This window comes from Macadamia integrifolia, unplaced genomic scaffold, assembly GCF_013358625.1.
Source record: "Macadamia integrifolia cultivar HAES 741 unplaced genomic scaffold, SCU_Mint_v3 scaffold2269, whole genome shotgun sequence".
NCBI classification, from domain to species: domain Eukaryota; kingdom Viridiplantae; phylum Streptophyta; class Magnoliopsida; order Proteales; family Proteaceae; genus Macadamia; species Macadamia integrifolia.
Genome location: NW_024868604.1, coordinates 114531 through 129728, shown reverse-complemented (window position 1 = coordinate 129728; position 15198 = coordinate 114531). Strand labels below are relative to the sequence as shown.

At 37.9% G+C, this 15198-nt stretch overlaps 1 non-coding gene across 1 annotated transcript; it reads right to left on the bottom strand.

Annotated features, from left to right (window-relative positions):
- Nucleotides 1-5833: 5833 nt before the first annotated feature.
- LOC122066155 lies at nucleotides 5834-5940 on the bottom strand. Its single transcript, XR_006136261.1, has one exon. It is a non-coding gene; the product is annotated as a small nucleolar RNA R71 (small nucleolar RNA).
- Nucleotides 5941-15198: the final 9258 nt, after the last annotated feature.

The following is a 15198-nucleotide window of genomic DNA, read 5'->3' as shown; positions in this document are numbered from 1 at the left end:
GGGTATCATTAACTCTCAGAGTACTCTCCATGACATGCACTAACCTCCCCAAGGGCGCGGGCATGATAGGGAGTGCCTCGCCAAATGATTTTACTTCGAACACTATACATGATGTGGTTAGCGAATACATTTACAAATATAGGGTTAGCCAAACATGTTTTCAAATAGATGTGGTGAAAAATGTTCTTCCATTTATAGGTAGCATCAAGTTTCGGAATCTTAACAAGTACCAAGTGGAGTCGCCACTGTGAAGAACGGCCGTCGGGAAATCTCCTCTTTTTTTGCCATCTCTCCTCTCTCTCTTCTTTGCTTTCTCTTCCATGTGTGTGCACCTTTATGGGTCCCACACCGTGGTATCACCACTCGAAGATACGTGGGGGCCTATTTCATAGGGCTTCTCTCTCTCTCTCTCTCTCTCTCTCTCTCTCTCTCTCTCTCTCTCTCTCTCTCTCTCTTGAGGAGGAGGAGGAGGAGGAGTGCGGTTCGGAGGTACGTACTCCTTGGGTTGATGATGGTCCAATGGGGGATTGGGATCATGCAAAAGGGGTTTGGAGTCGCCACCTAGAGTTATAGGCCTAAGACCTGGGGGTGGGCCCAATTCATAAGAAAAAGGCCCAAAAATTATCTGGTCCAGAGATTAGGATACATGTCAGATTGTAGAATTGGGAAGGTATTAGGCACCCAATCTACCCGGTTCAACCGGTCTTCCTACTAAATGCTTGAAGAATGAACAATTTTCACAATTATTCTATACCGCATGCATGACTAAATTATGACTCATATATACATTGACAAAAGAAATAATTACATATATACACTAAAACAAGCAAAATAAAGGGTTTACATTGTGTGAATTCGGGTGAGAGATTATACCTGAGCTTAACCCTTGTTTCCGGCCAAAATAGGTGGACCCTTGGTTGGTGTGGATATGGACTTTCTCTTATATTCTCTCAGGTCAGAGGAAAGTGGTCTTGACCTCCAATTTTCTTTCTTCAGAGATGTTGACTATGATGGTATTCGTATATTTGGACAGAGGTTCAGCTAGGGAAGAGTGATTCCCCAGTGGACAATTTGGTAGAACCTTGGCAGAGCTTCGGCTAAGGAAGGCTGCTTGGAGGCTAAGGCTTGGGTGGCACTCTAGCAGAGCTTCAGCTAGGGAAATGCAATTTGGAGACTAAGGCTTGGGTGGCACTCTGGAAGAGCTTCGGCTTGGGAAAGGTTACTTAGAGGCTAAGGCTTGGGTGGCACTCCAGTAGGGCTTCCACTAGGGAAGGACTATAGGAGGGCTTAGTGTTTGAGATTTAAAAGTAACCGCAAGCGTACGGATCAGTGTAGCTAACGGGTCGAACACAAGCAGAGCAACCACTTTATTTTTAGCTTCTTTTATTAATTTGAAAGTGTAACAATTGATTATAGTGATCTACTTTTACTATGATCCTAACACAAATGCATCTAAAAACGTCCTAACCAACACAACTGGGGAAATTGGAAATTAAAAATTAGAATTCCAATAAAAATTAAATGACCTAACCATCCACATCTAACCTTAACTATTCATCATCTAGGAATTTAAATACTCAAACCATGCAATTAAAAAGAAAAAAACTGAAAGTAAGGGTGCTGAATTATAAAGTGCTGAAAAGTAAATAAAAATGCAGATAAAGGGAAAAAAGCTAGAGAGAGGTACACAAGTAGGTATCTCTACTTAGCCCGAGGGATGCACCATAAATAATATGAGCTTTCCTACTTGACTAGAGAGTACTCTTGCAAGGGCTTTTCTATTTGGATTTAGAGAAATGGATGCAATATAAATAATCAAAATAAAAGGATGGTTCCATAGCTAGAGAGGGGCAAAGCCAATGTATAATCTAGCCATGAACCTTGGGGGAAAGGGAGAGCAATAATGTAAAACTAAAAATTTAAAACTTAATTTAGGAATAATGGGTAGAAAGAAGAGGGAATGAGAGGGGGGGGGTGAGAAGAAAACTATAGAAGCCTACTTACCTGAACTTCCATACTTCAATCCTTGAATTAAAATAACTTGATTGATTTGAAATACTATCAGCCCTAAAAACCATATCTGAACTAAATCAAATCTGAAATTGCTAGGCCTAGAAAAAACAAATCATGAATAGAAAAACTGAACTTGAAAGAGATGCTCCACAGCTTGTTCTTGTCACCCAGAACTAAGCCTAGAACTAGAAATTAAAATTATTACACCTTTAAATAACTTGAATAACATGAACCATAAAAATAAAAAATTCATTACATTCATTATATAAAAACCAATTACAAAAGTGTTTAAAGTAAGAAAAACTAAGAAGAGCTAGATCTAGAACTAGAAGGAGGGCACAAGTAAAAATTAGAGAAAAAAAGAGCAAGAGAGGGATGCCCTCCTAGGGCTTCCAAAAAGAATCTTCAAAAAATAGCAGCTATGAGGTTCGAACTTGAGACCTCCTGGTGAGTAAGGGATTTTTGCACACCACAACTTACCAACTACGCTAGGTAGTTGCTACCAAAAAAGAATCTTTCATCACTCAAGGGGGTCCATCAATCCTTGTTGGCATCTTAAAATATTCTTTGTACACATGGGACAACTGCAAACGGGCTGGTTCTGCATCTCAATTTAGTTCTGATCCATTATTCTTTTTCTAACCTGAAAAGAATAATCATTTGTACGGGTGACCAAACAGATGTGTACTTTTAATGCAACACGTCTATCTTGCTCAAAATTTTATCCTTTTCTTAATCATGAAAAGAAATAGAACTCTTTACGTGTAAAATTGGAGATATGACGCCCGATATTCTTTAAGGCTTTTAAAATATAAAACCTACAAAACGAGTGTAAAACCCAAGGTAGCTTCATTCTAAATATGTAAAATGCATGCTTTTATACCCTAGATTTCACACATAAATGTGCTCATCACTTAGGCAAGCCAAGTGATGAACCTAGAAGGGCTAGGACACTTAGAAGGTTTAGAAGGCTTGGAAGGCTGAGAAGGCTTGGGAGGGGCTAGAGAAGATACCATGCAAGTCAAGGAAGGGAGGGAAGCTGTTTCAACCAAGGGTGCTCACCAAGTGGGCTTAAGTGTGTTGGAAGTGAAGGAGGGGGTATTTATAGGTTTCTTGGACCAATGGGGTGAAAAGGGAATTTTTCAGCCAATGGGGTGCATCAGTGTAAGGTACGCTAGTGGGGGCGTAGGCTAAGCAAGCAGCGGGTGTGGGATTTTTGAGCCAAAATTCTCACTGGGTGATGAGCACATTTATGTGTGAAATCTAGGGTAATAAAACATGCATTTTATATATTTAGAATGAAGCTACCTTGGGTTTTACTCTCTTTTTGCAGGTTTTGTATTTTAAATGCTTTAAGCATTATCAGACGTCATATCTCTCCAACAACAACTACCTAGTGTAGTTGGTGAGCTATGGTGTGTAAAATTTTCTTGCTCACCAGGAGGTCTCAAGTTTGAATCTCATGGTTGTCTTTTTTTAGAAAATTTTGTTGAAGATTTCCTCCTTTTCACTCACTTAAAGCACTAAGGGCATGGAGGGGATTTTTACATCAAATTAGAAGCAAGAAAAATCATGGAAGGGGTTCCTGCGTAAGAAGAGAAGACAAAAAAAGGAAAGGAAAAAAAAAGAAGAAATAAATCTTGTCCAAATCTTCTCTCTCCTCCACATCATCACCAAAAGATTGTCCAAATCACACAAAGCAAGAAAGAAAATCGTCCCTTGGAGGGAGAAAAAGAAGAGAAATAAATATAAAAAAAAATAAGCAAAAAAAATTATAGGAAATTTCTCCAAGTTTATTTCTCTCTTCTCTCTCCTCCACCTTAGGACTTTTGGTCTCAAAAGATCTCACTACCAATTGTGGGTTTCTCCCTTTTAGGAAAGAGAAATTTGTTACCCTACCTCCCTATTTCTTATAAATAAAACTCATGTAAGAGAAGGGGAGACACTTCATTCTTCTTCTAGGTTTTTTCTTTTAATTGCTCTATCACTTTCTCTAGCTCTAGTTCTAGGTTTATGCTTTAAACACTTTTGTAAGTTCTTTTTATTCAATTACTGCAAACACTTTTGTTTTTTATTCAGTTTTTTTATTTTTATTGTTTAAGAAATTGAAGTTGTAATTTTCAAGTTCTAGTTCTAGGCTTAGTTCTAGGTGGCAAGAACAAACTCTGAAGCATGTCTTTCAAGTTCCATTTTTTTTTCTTTAGATTTGTTTTCTGTAGTACTAGAAATTTCAGATTTGGTTTATTCCAAATTTGGTTTTTAGTATTGGTAGTATCTCAAATCAATCAAGTTTTCAGTTCAAGGGTTGAAGTTCAAGTAAGTAGGCTCCATCAATAGTCTTCTCTCCCCCCTGTCATTCCCTCTTCTGACTACCCTTTCTTTCTTAATTTAGGATTTTAATTTCAGTCGTTACAATATTGTTATCCCTTTCCCCCAAGGTTCATGGCTAGTGTATGTGTTAGCTTTGTCCCTCCTAGCCATAGAACCATCAATTTTTTGTTTTTATTTTAATTTTCTCCCTTTCCCTAAAGCCAAGTAGAGTAACCCTTATAAGAGTGACTCTCTAGTCAAATAGGGAAGCTCATATTATGATACATCCCTCGGACTAAATAGAGAAACCTACTCGTGAGTCTCTCTCTAGCTTTCTCCCCTTTCTTTTACTTTATTTTTTTATTTCAGCATTTTTTTCCTTTATATTTTTTTACATGGGTTGTTTATTTTCAGTTATTTATTTATTTAATTTTAATTACGTGGCATGCGTCTTTAAATTCTTAGATGACGAATTGTTAGGACGTTATTTTAGATACATATATTTAGGACGGTAATTAGAATTAGATCACAACCATTAATCAGTTCACTTTTGCATTATTAAAAAGAAGTAAAAAATAAAGTGGCTGCTCTCCCTGTGTTCGATTGGTAGCTACATTGATCCGTATGCTTGCGGTTACATTTAAAATCTCAAACAAGTTTTTGGCACCGTTGCCAGGGAGACAATTCCACGTTATTTTTCGCTTTCTTTTGGTAAATTGGAGTGCTTTGTTTGCTTTGTTTTGTTTTTCCTTTTCTTTTATTGAATTCTTGAGAATAACAACTTGCAATAATAGTTGTATCGGTGGAGGTCGCCATGCCTTATAGTATGATAAAGACAGGTTTTGCCCTATAGCAGTACCTCAGGAATTGACCTAAGCAACCCTGGATCCCTACTGGTAAGCTCTCAAAAAAAATAAAAAAAAATAAAAAAAATCATAAAAAATCATAAAAAATCATAAAAAAAAGTTTTGCTATCCATTCTTTTGTGCTTATCTTACTCTAGTTGTGGGTAGTTTTCTATTGCATGAGTGTTAGGTGGGTACGTAATACTAAGAATCGATTAGAAAGAAGAGGTCTAACAAGTAGTGACCCTATACGTTTTCTCTCTTTAAAACCCTTTAATATGGGAGACCAACAGCAAAACCCTTCACCTAAATCTCTGAAAGATAGGTTCTACCCTGCTAGAACAGCCCAACCTTCCTGCATAGTTCTTCCACAAGCCCAGGGCAATAATTTTGAACTCAAATCTCAATACATCTCTATGTTGCCCCACTTCCATGGGTTGACCTCTGAGGATGCATACCTATTTCTAAGGGAATTTGAAGAGGTATGTATTCTAATTAAGATCCAACAGCTTTCCGATGATGCTGTTAAGCTTAGGTCTATCACTTTTGCATTGAAAGACCAAGCTAAGAAGTGGTTGTATGGGTTACCCACAAATTCCATAACCTCATGGAAACAGTTCGTAGTTGTCTTCCTTAAGAAGTTTTTCCTAACTCACAAGACTAAAAAGCTTAGAAGTGATATCCTTCAGTTTAGGCAAAATCCTAGTGAGCCATTTGCCAAACTTATGGAGAGATTCAAGAATCTACTCCAAGAATGCCCTCACCATGGCCTAGACATACAGCATTTGTCAAATAATTTATGAGGGTATTGATTACCCAACTAAACAAATGATAGAGTCTATTTGCCCTGAGGGATTCACATCCTTTACACATGAAGGAAAGGCATGAGAATTCTTACCTGACTTAGCTGACAAAACTTGTGAGTGGGAATCAACCCAAGAGAATGAAAGAACCATAGGAGAAAAAAGATATTTTGTGGATGGGATAGTAGCTAAGGAAGCCCATTTGGATAGCCTAATCAAGAGAATTGAGGCTATTGTTCCTAAAGAGCCATCATTAGTCAATTTGATTAAGATTTGTGCTTGGTGCCACTCCCCTGGACATCTCATTAAAGAATTCCCCAATACCTCTGGGGGCACTTCTAATGATAGTGTTAATGCCTTATACCATAATAATCTATATAGTAATACCTACAATCCAAGATGGATAAATCACCCAAATTTCTCTTAGAATCAAGCCAACCAAGCAGGGCCTTCCAATTTTCATAATCAAGGTCAACCCGGACTCCAAAGGCCTCCCTTTACACAATAATTTTTTTCCCAAAATACTTTTCCTAAGTCAAATGTAGGACCTCAGGCTAGTTTTCCTAGGGCCCCCCTCCTATCATCTTAACAGCAACCCCCTAGGTTTACCAACACTGGAGAGGCAAATAGAATAAGTGACTTGGAAAAAAATATAGCCCTCCTCATGACAAGCCATCAAAATCTTACGAGAGAAATCACTCAAGTTGTCTCAATTATACGTGAGAGGGAGAAAGGAACTTTACCTAGTCAACCAGAGCCTAACCCTAGGCATCATCAGCCTGTTAGTTCACAAACATCAACTATTGCATCACTGAATATAGTACAAGGTCAGACCCAACAAGGGCCCTCTAACCAATGTAATGTTATTTATGCCCATAGGAGTGGTATAGAGTACCAACAGAGCATTCCTAAATCTTCCTCATTTATTACTCCTGTTAACTCTCCTTCAGTTAAGGACATAAGTGTGCCTCTTGTTTCAGGTTCGTCTAATGAACCTAAATATTTTTCTAAAACTAAAGATGATTTGGTTGAGGAAACCAAAAATGATTCTTCTAAACTGGGGCAAATCCCTAACAGTCCTTATGTTCATCCTGTCCCATTTCCTAATTGCTTAGTAAACAAATGGAAGACTACTTCCATAGATAAAATTTTAAAAGTTTTCAAAAAGGTAGAAGTGAACATCCCTCTTTTGGATGCCATATCCCAGATCCCCGCCTATGCAAAGGTACTGAAAGATTTGTGTACTGACAAACGTATTACTAGTGTGCCCAAAAAGGCATTCTTGGTAGGTAACATTAGTTCCATAATTACTCAGCCTATAGCAGCCAAGTATAAGGATCCAGGGAGCCCTACCATATCTTATGTCATAGGCAACACCTACATTGAGCATGACTTACTTGACCTTGGCGCAAGTGTGAATCTTTTACCTTACCATGTGTACAAGTAACTTGGATTGGGAGAATTGAAAGCCACTGGAACTACTCTTCAGTTGGCAGATAGGTCTATTAAAATTCCTAAAGGGAAGGTTGAGGATGTCTTACTAAATGTGGGGAAATTTATTTTCCCTGTTGATTTTATTGTGTTAGATACCAAGCCCTTCTCAACTAAGAATGAGATCCCAATAATTCTAGGAAGACCATTCTTGGCTACCAGTAATGCATTAATCAACTGTCGAAATGGTTTCCTAAGATTATCTTTTGGTAACCAAACTGTTGAGTTTAACATGTTTAGGATAGGCAAGCAACCGCATATGGAAGAAGAGATTAATATGATTGAGGATTTTTTGAATTTTTCTGATGATTCAATTACCAACCTTGATATTAATTTTGATTCAGAATTCCAAAAGTGTATAGTTGGATGATGATAGTGAGAATTTCTTTTCTAAATTCTCGAGTCTTCACACACCTGTGGAGCCCTTAGGACCCCTTTCCAATTCCATTCCCAAACCTTTCATAGTTGAGCCCCCTAAGCTAGATCTTAAGGAGTTGTCATCTAATTTGAGGTATGCTTTCCTAGGGCCTGACCAGACTCTTCCTGTAATAATTTCTTCAAATTTGACTTCTAGCCAGGAAGAGGAATTACTTAAAGTGTTAAAAGATAATAAGGAAGCCCTAGGTTGGACCATGACTGATATCAAGGGTATAAGTCCTTCTATTGTGCAACATCATATACATATTATGGAGGATTCCAAACCATCCACGGAACCCCAAAGAAGAGCAAACCCAGTGATAATGGAAGCTATTAAGAAAGAGATCCTAAAGTGCTTGGATCATGAAATAATTTATCCTATTTTTGACAACCAATGGGTAAGCCCAGTTCACATAGTGCCTAAGAAGTCTGGTGTGACTGTAGTTCCCAATACCAGTAATGAACTAATTCTAACCCGTGTCCAATCTAGGTGGAGAGTGTGCATAGACTACAGGAAACTTAATGTGGCAACCTGGAAGGACCACTTCCCGTTGCCATTCATTGACCAGATATTAGAGAGTTTAGCTGGACATGAATATTATTGTTTCCTTGATGGATATTCCAGCTATAACCAGATTCCAATTGCTTTAGAGGACCAACATAAGACCACTTTTACATGCCTATATGGAACATTTGCTTACAGGTGTGTGCCCTTTGGGCTTTGTAATGCCCCTACTACATTCCAACAATGCATAATGAGCATATTTTTTGACATAGTAGAAAATTTCTTAGAAGTATTTATGGATGACTTTTCAATTCATGGGAATTCCTATTCTGAATGTCTTCATCATCTTTCTCTAGTTTTGAAAAGGTGCATATCTAAGAATTTGATCTTGAATTGGGAGAAATGTCATTTCATGGTTAAATCTAGTATTGTTTTAGGCCATGTAATATCCAAGGAGAGAATTATGGTAGATAGAGCCAAAGTAGATTTAATTGATAATTTACCACCTCCTCAATCTATTAAGGACGCCCGATCTTTTCTAGGGTATACCGGTTTTACAGAATGTTTATTAAGAACTTTAGTCAATTAGCCTGACCTCTCACTTCATTACTTGCCAAAGATCAAATTTTTGAGTTTTCTAAAGAATGCCTAGAATCCTTCAAACAACTTAAGGAGTTGACCAATGCACCCATTGTTCAACCACTTGTTTGGACTGAATCTTTTGAACTGATGTGTGATGTTTCGGAATTTACCATAAGAGCGGTTTTGAGTCAAAGGATTAATAAGTTTTCCACTGTCATTTATTATGCTAGTAGGACCTTAAATGATACACAACTCAATTATACAACCACTGAAAAAGAATTTTTAGTGGTTATGTTTATTAGAAAAGTTTTTATCTTACTTAGTTGGCTCACATGTGGTGGTGTATAGTGATCATTCTGCTATCAGATACTTAGTTCAGAAGAAGGATGCCAAAGCCCATCTCATTAGGTGGGTTTTACTTTTGCAAGAGTTTGATTTAGAAATTAGGGATAAAAAATGAGTTGAAAACCTAGTTACAGACCATTTATCCAGGCTTCCCAATTCCTTGACTGTCGATTCTCCAGTCAATGAGAACTTTCCAGATGAATAGTTATTTACAGTGTCCAATGAACCATGGTTTGCTGACATTGTCAACTTCTTAGTTTCAAGTGTGACTCCGGATCACTGGTCCACCCAAGATAAGTATAGGTTTCATTCCCAAGTTAAGCACTTTTTCTCGGATGATCCTTATTTGTTTAAGATATGTCCGGATCAGATTATCCGACGATGTATTCCTGATCATGAGCAACATTCTATTCTCTCTTTTTGTCATGATCATGCATGTGGTGGACACTTTGGACCTAAGAAGACTGCCGCAAAGGTTCTCCAATGTGGATTTTATTGGCCCACTCTTTTTAGAGATGCTTTTGATTTTTGTAAGGCTTGTCCCCCTTGTCAGTCTTTTGGCCGTATCAATAAGAGGAATATGATGCCCCTCAACCCTATTTTGGTAGTTGAGATCTTTGATGTATGGGGCATCGATTTTATGGGACCATTCCCTAATTCCTTTGGGAGTTTGTACATACTTTTGGCCATTGATTATGTTTCTAAATGGATAGAGGCCATGCCTTGTAAATCTAATGATCACAAAGTGGTGGTCCAGTTTCTCAAAGAGAACATTTGTTCCCGCTTTGGTGCACCACGTGCAATAATTAGTGATAGGGGTACATATTTTTGTAATCGACCTTTTGAGGCCTTAATAAAAAAGTATGGGATCACCCATAAGTTATCTACCCCTTATCACCCCCAAACTAGTGGCCAAGTGGAGGTGTTTAATAGGCAGATCAAACAAATCTTGGAGAAAACTGTTAATCCCAACTGTAAGGATTGGTCCCTTAAGCTCATTGATGCCTTGTGGGCCCATTGGACTGCATTCAAGACCGATCTTGGTCAATCTCCCTACCGTTTGGTGTATGGGAAAGCTTGTCACTTACCAGTTGAGTTGGAGCATAAGGCCTTTTGGACCATCAAGAAGCTCAACTTTGATTTGTCTAATGCAGGGATTCATCGTAAGCTCCAACTATCTGAGTTGGAGGAACTTAGGAATGAAGCTTATGAAAGTTCTAGGACTTATAAGGAAAAGACCAAAGCTTTTCATGATAAGCACATGCTGCATAAATTTTTTGTAATTGGTGATAAGGTCTTATTGTACAACTCTCGATTGCATCTTTTTTCCTGGTAAGCTTAGATCCATGGGATGGCCCATTTATTGTCCATAATGTATGTCCCTATGGGGCTGTGGAGATTTTGAATCCAGGAACAGGGGTAATTTTGAAGGTTAATGGTCAGCATTTGAAACCATTCCTCAGGTTTCCTAATACTGATAGTGAAGAGGTCATGAATCTCCATGAACCACTTTACACTGATGATTAACTTTTAATAAGGTATGACCCCCTTGCTTTGTCTTCGTTTTTAATTCTTTCCATGCATTGAGGACATTGGATGACTTAAGTGTGGGAGAGGAAAACCAATTTCTGCTTTTTCCACTTTGTTTTATTTGTTTTTCTTTTTGTTTTTTTGAGCTTGCTAAAGATTGAAGTCCTACTTTGGCTTTTGGCTAATGATCATACCATTTGATTGCTTGATGTATAAAAATAAAAGTTTTGACTAAGGTACCCATTTTGAACTTATAAAAACCCTGTTGAGAAGAAAAAAACAAGCCTGTGTCTTAAGATGGGACTTTCTTCTGAAAAATAAGAGACCCCTATTTTATGGTGTTGGACCATATGTAAGTCTATGGGTTCCTTGTACTTTTGATTTAGAGTTGAGACATTCTTTTTAATTTAGCATGAGTTGACAAATGTACAATTTTAAATGAAATGTGAAATGTGGTATAAAAAAGAATAAGAGTTGATTCCCTTGGAACCAGACAGGGCATTGCGTCTTAGGAAGCGTGGTGTCTTGATCGAAATTCCTTGGGAGGAAACTTCTGAAGGAACTCTAGCATCACTGTCTTTGTGGACATATGCAAAAAGCGAAGCTACATAGTAACTTGGGTGTCTAGTGTTTGTTCCACCATATCATTCAGGGCAAAAGTAGTGGAGTAGAATAAAGTTTATTAAGCGAAAAAAAAAGAGAAAAAAATGTGGAAATGTCATTAATGCTTAGTAATATGTGTTGGTCAAAAACACTCTAATGCCTTAGTCATTGGTTCGCTATTTCTTCACAAGTGGTTTTGCCTTAAGATAAGGATGTTTTGGAAGAGATGAGATGAGTTCCAAATTAAGAAATATGCTAGTGCCTGGAATTGATAAAGGGTAATAAAAGTTCAAGTGTGGGGTTCCCTTGTAAGAAAAATTATCTTTGCTCCGGATCGGTATGGCCCTTACCTTTAGCCAAGGTTGGGATTTGTTTATTCTGAATTTTGGGTGTATATTCACTATAAACACCCATGAGACACAACTCGTCCACTAGGGGTGACCTAGGGGTTTAAAGGTTTGTTGCACATGCTAAGTGCAACCGTGATTCCTACGAAAGTGAGTTAAATTTTTTATTTTTATTCTTTTTCTTTTTTTTTTGCTCGAGGACTAGCAAAGTCTAAGTGTGGGGAAATTTTGATAAGCACATTTATGTGTGAAATCTAGGGTAATAAAACATGCATTTTATATATTAAAATGGAGCTACCTTGGGGTTTACTCTCTTTTTACAGGTTTTGTATTTTAAAGGCTTTAAGCATTATCGGACGTCACATCTCTCCAAAAACAACTACCTAGTGTAGTTGGTGAGTTATGGTGTGCAAAATTTCCTTGCTCGCTAGGAGGTCTCAAGTTCGAATCACATGGTTGTCTTTCTTTGGAGAAAGAAAAGAAGACCAAAAAAGGAAAGAAAAAAAAAAAGGGAGAAATAAAATCTTGTCCAAATCTTCTCTCTCCTCCACATCATCACCAAAATATTGTCCAAATCACATAAAGGAAGAAGGAAAATCGTCCCTTGGAGGGAGAAAAAGAAGAGAAATAAATAAAAAAAAAAAAAAAAAAATAAGCAAAAAAAAAATTATAGGAAATTTCTCCAAGTTTATTTCTCTCTTCTCTCTCCTCCTCCTTAGCACTTTTGGTCTAAAAAAGATCTCACTACCAATCGTGGGTTTCTCCCTTTTAGGAAAGAGAAATTTATTACCCTACCTCCCCATTCCCTATAAATATAACTTATGTAAGAGGAGGGGAGACACCTGGCACGGGGTGGGGGCACCTGACGAGGGCATGGGGTGGGGGTGCTAGGCATGGGGCAGGGGCACTGGGTATAGGGCAGGGGCTCTTAGCACAGGGGCGCTAGTTATGGGGTGGGGGCACCTGACGAGGGCATGGGGCAGGGGCTCTTGGCATAGGGCGGGGGCACCGTGCATAGGGTGGGGGCACCTAGCATAGGGTGGGGATGCCGGGCATCGAGTGGGGACACTTGCATGGGGTGGGGACTCTTTGCATGGGGTGGGTGCGAGATTCCCCGGATCTTGATCCGATGGTTCTAGACAGATTCTGTCTTTTGATGATGATCGCGGGAGATCCGATGGTCTGATTTTGATGCATTATATATCATTAGAATCATGTTTCTGAGTACTATCCATCTGTATGCTTGCTTTGGACCGGGTTCCTTTTCATTGGTGATGTCACAATTGGACCCTTCTTTTCTCTTGCTAGGGTTTCTAGGGTTTCTGGGTGTGTAGGGAGTGTTTCGGGGCTAGGTTATCTCAGTCAATTGTCATCTCTTTTGATTGGAAGTGAAAGGTCATGTCCACTATCCGTGATTCATCATAGCCAGAGGAGGGTGACAAAATTGGGTGTCTACAATACCCCTTGAGTATCATCATTCAACACGTAATAATAAGATAAACATTATAAATCCTAATTAGTGTCACTATGGCTACGGCAGCTATCATATATATGGTCCCATTGGATGACATACACAATGTGGCGGTCAACCGTAGTAAGTCTAATTAGGTTCATGTCCATTAAAATAAAATATGCCCATTATTTATTCATACTAACCACTGATGGCTTCACCCAAATCCCAAAAGAATGGGTTTAGCTAACCATTGGGGAGGTGGTGATCATGCTACTTGAATAAAAAGTAAAACACATAGAAATTAAAAATAAAAGAACCTGAATTGAAGACCAGCTGTAGAATTTTATTGAAGAAGAGAATAAACTCCAAGCTTTCGCATATCTAAACTTTAAAGATGCTTCTAAATCTTCAATTACAACTTTAATGGCTCCAATGAAATTTTGAGGAGAAAATAAAAAACTACAACTTGTAAAAAGAAAGATAGGGGAGAGGGAGCTCTTTTTTTTTTTTTTTCCGGACAGAGGAGACCTTCTCTATTTATAGAGTTCAGCTACCTAAACAATTGAGAAGAAGAAAAATAGAAAAAAAAAATCAAAATCAAAATCTATAATAAAAACTAACTAATATTTGATAATCCAATTCCCTTTACAATATTTCCCTTAATCCCAAAATAGAAGATATGATAGGATTCTTCTAAAATATTGTCCAATATAAAAGATCATGAATATAAGACTACTAAAAATTCATCCAGCATGTAGTTAAAATCCAAAATAGAAGGTTGACTCAGTGTAAATCTTCCTTGTAGATATCGTCCACCTCATAGGAAATCCTTGGAATTTATTTAGTAGATTTTATTAAGAAGGAATCTTCTAGGCTCTGGCCAGACTGGCTAGAATTTGGTTCTTCGGGCCGAATTTGACACTTGTACTCCACTTGATCCATTTTTTGCGTGAATTCTGAAAACAAGAGAAAATACCTAAAGTAGCCCTGTTCTGGGATTTAAATGAAATAAATAATTGGACTAATTTGCATATAAAAAAATGCTCAACATGGTGCCATTGGAGATTGAAGATCAACTTGTGAAAAAATTTAAATTAGTTGAACCCTTCAGTGAATCGATTGATTTTATTTTTCTGAGTCACTACTTCACCTATGAACTTCACATCGTGGATTTCATAGCATTCAATCATGGTTTTGATGGTGATTTTATACAGACAAGGATAGATACTGATCGGTTGGTGTTGATTCTCCAGTTCTATAAATTTCGTGGATGAATTTTTCTCAACATCGGGAGAATTGATGTAGATACGCACCCATAGAGCAATCTATACCTATCTGGGTATCCAACGAGAGATTAACCAGACTCATATTGAGTCTTTGGCTAGTAGGATATTTTAGGATTTTATTTCTATTTTCATGTAATCCTTTATTTTTGGTACCTTAGGTAGGAGATAGCTACTATGATTTAGTTTCCAATTAATTTAAGTTGGTTTCCTTTTAATGTAGGTTTTCTTTTAGTATTTAAATGCTTGTAATCGTTCAATTAGAGGATAGATTGAAGAAAAGATGAATTGAGTTAAGTCTTTGTGAAGCCTACAGGCGTGTGTGCGATTCTTTTTCCCCTCTTTTTTTAGTGCGATTTTTCCCTCTCCCCTGCAACTCTAGGAGCCATTTCAGGCAAGTCTTCCCTACCCCTACCGGCCCTCCATCAATTAGTATCAGAGCCAAAGGATCCTCTCCTTCGTTCTCCCTCCCTGTTTCATCCCCTTCCTATCAACCTTCTATTTTCCTTCCACAAACTTCTCTCCCCATTCTCTATTTTGGTTTCTGCTGAGACTGAGAACAGCAGTTAAAAAATAAATTGTTCAAAATAGAGAATCGACTCACCGTCCTGTCTTCCAGAGGAAGACATGATACCAAAGAGGGCGAACTAAGGGAAACAATGTTATTTCCA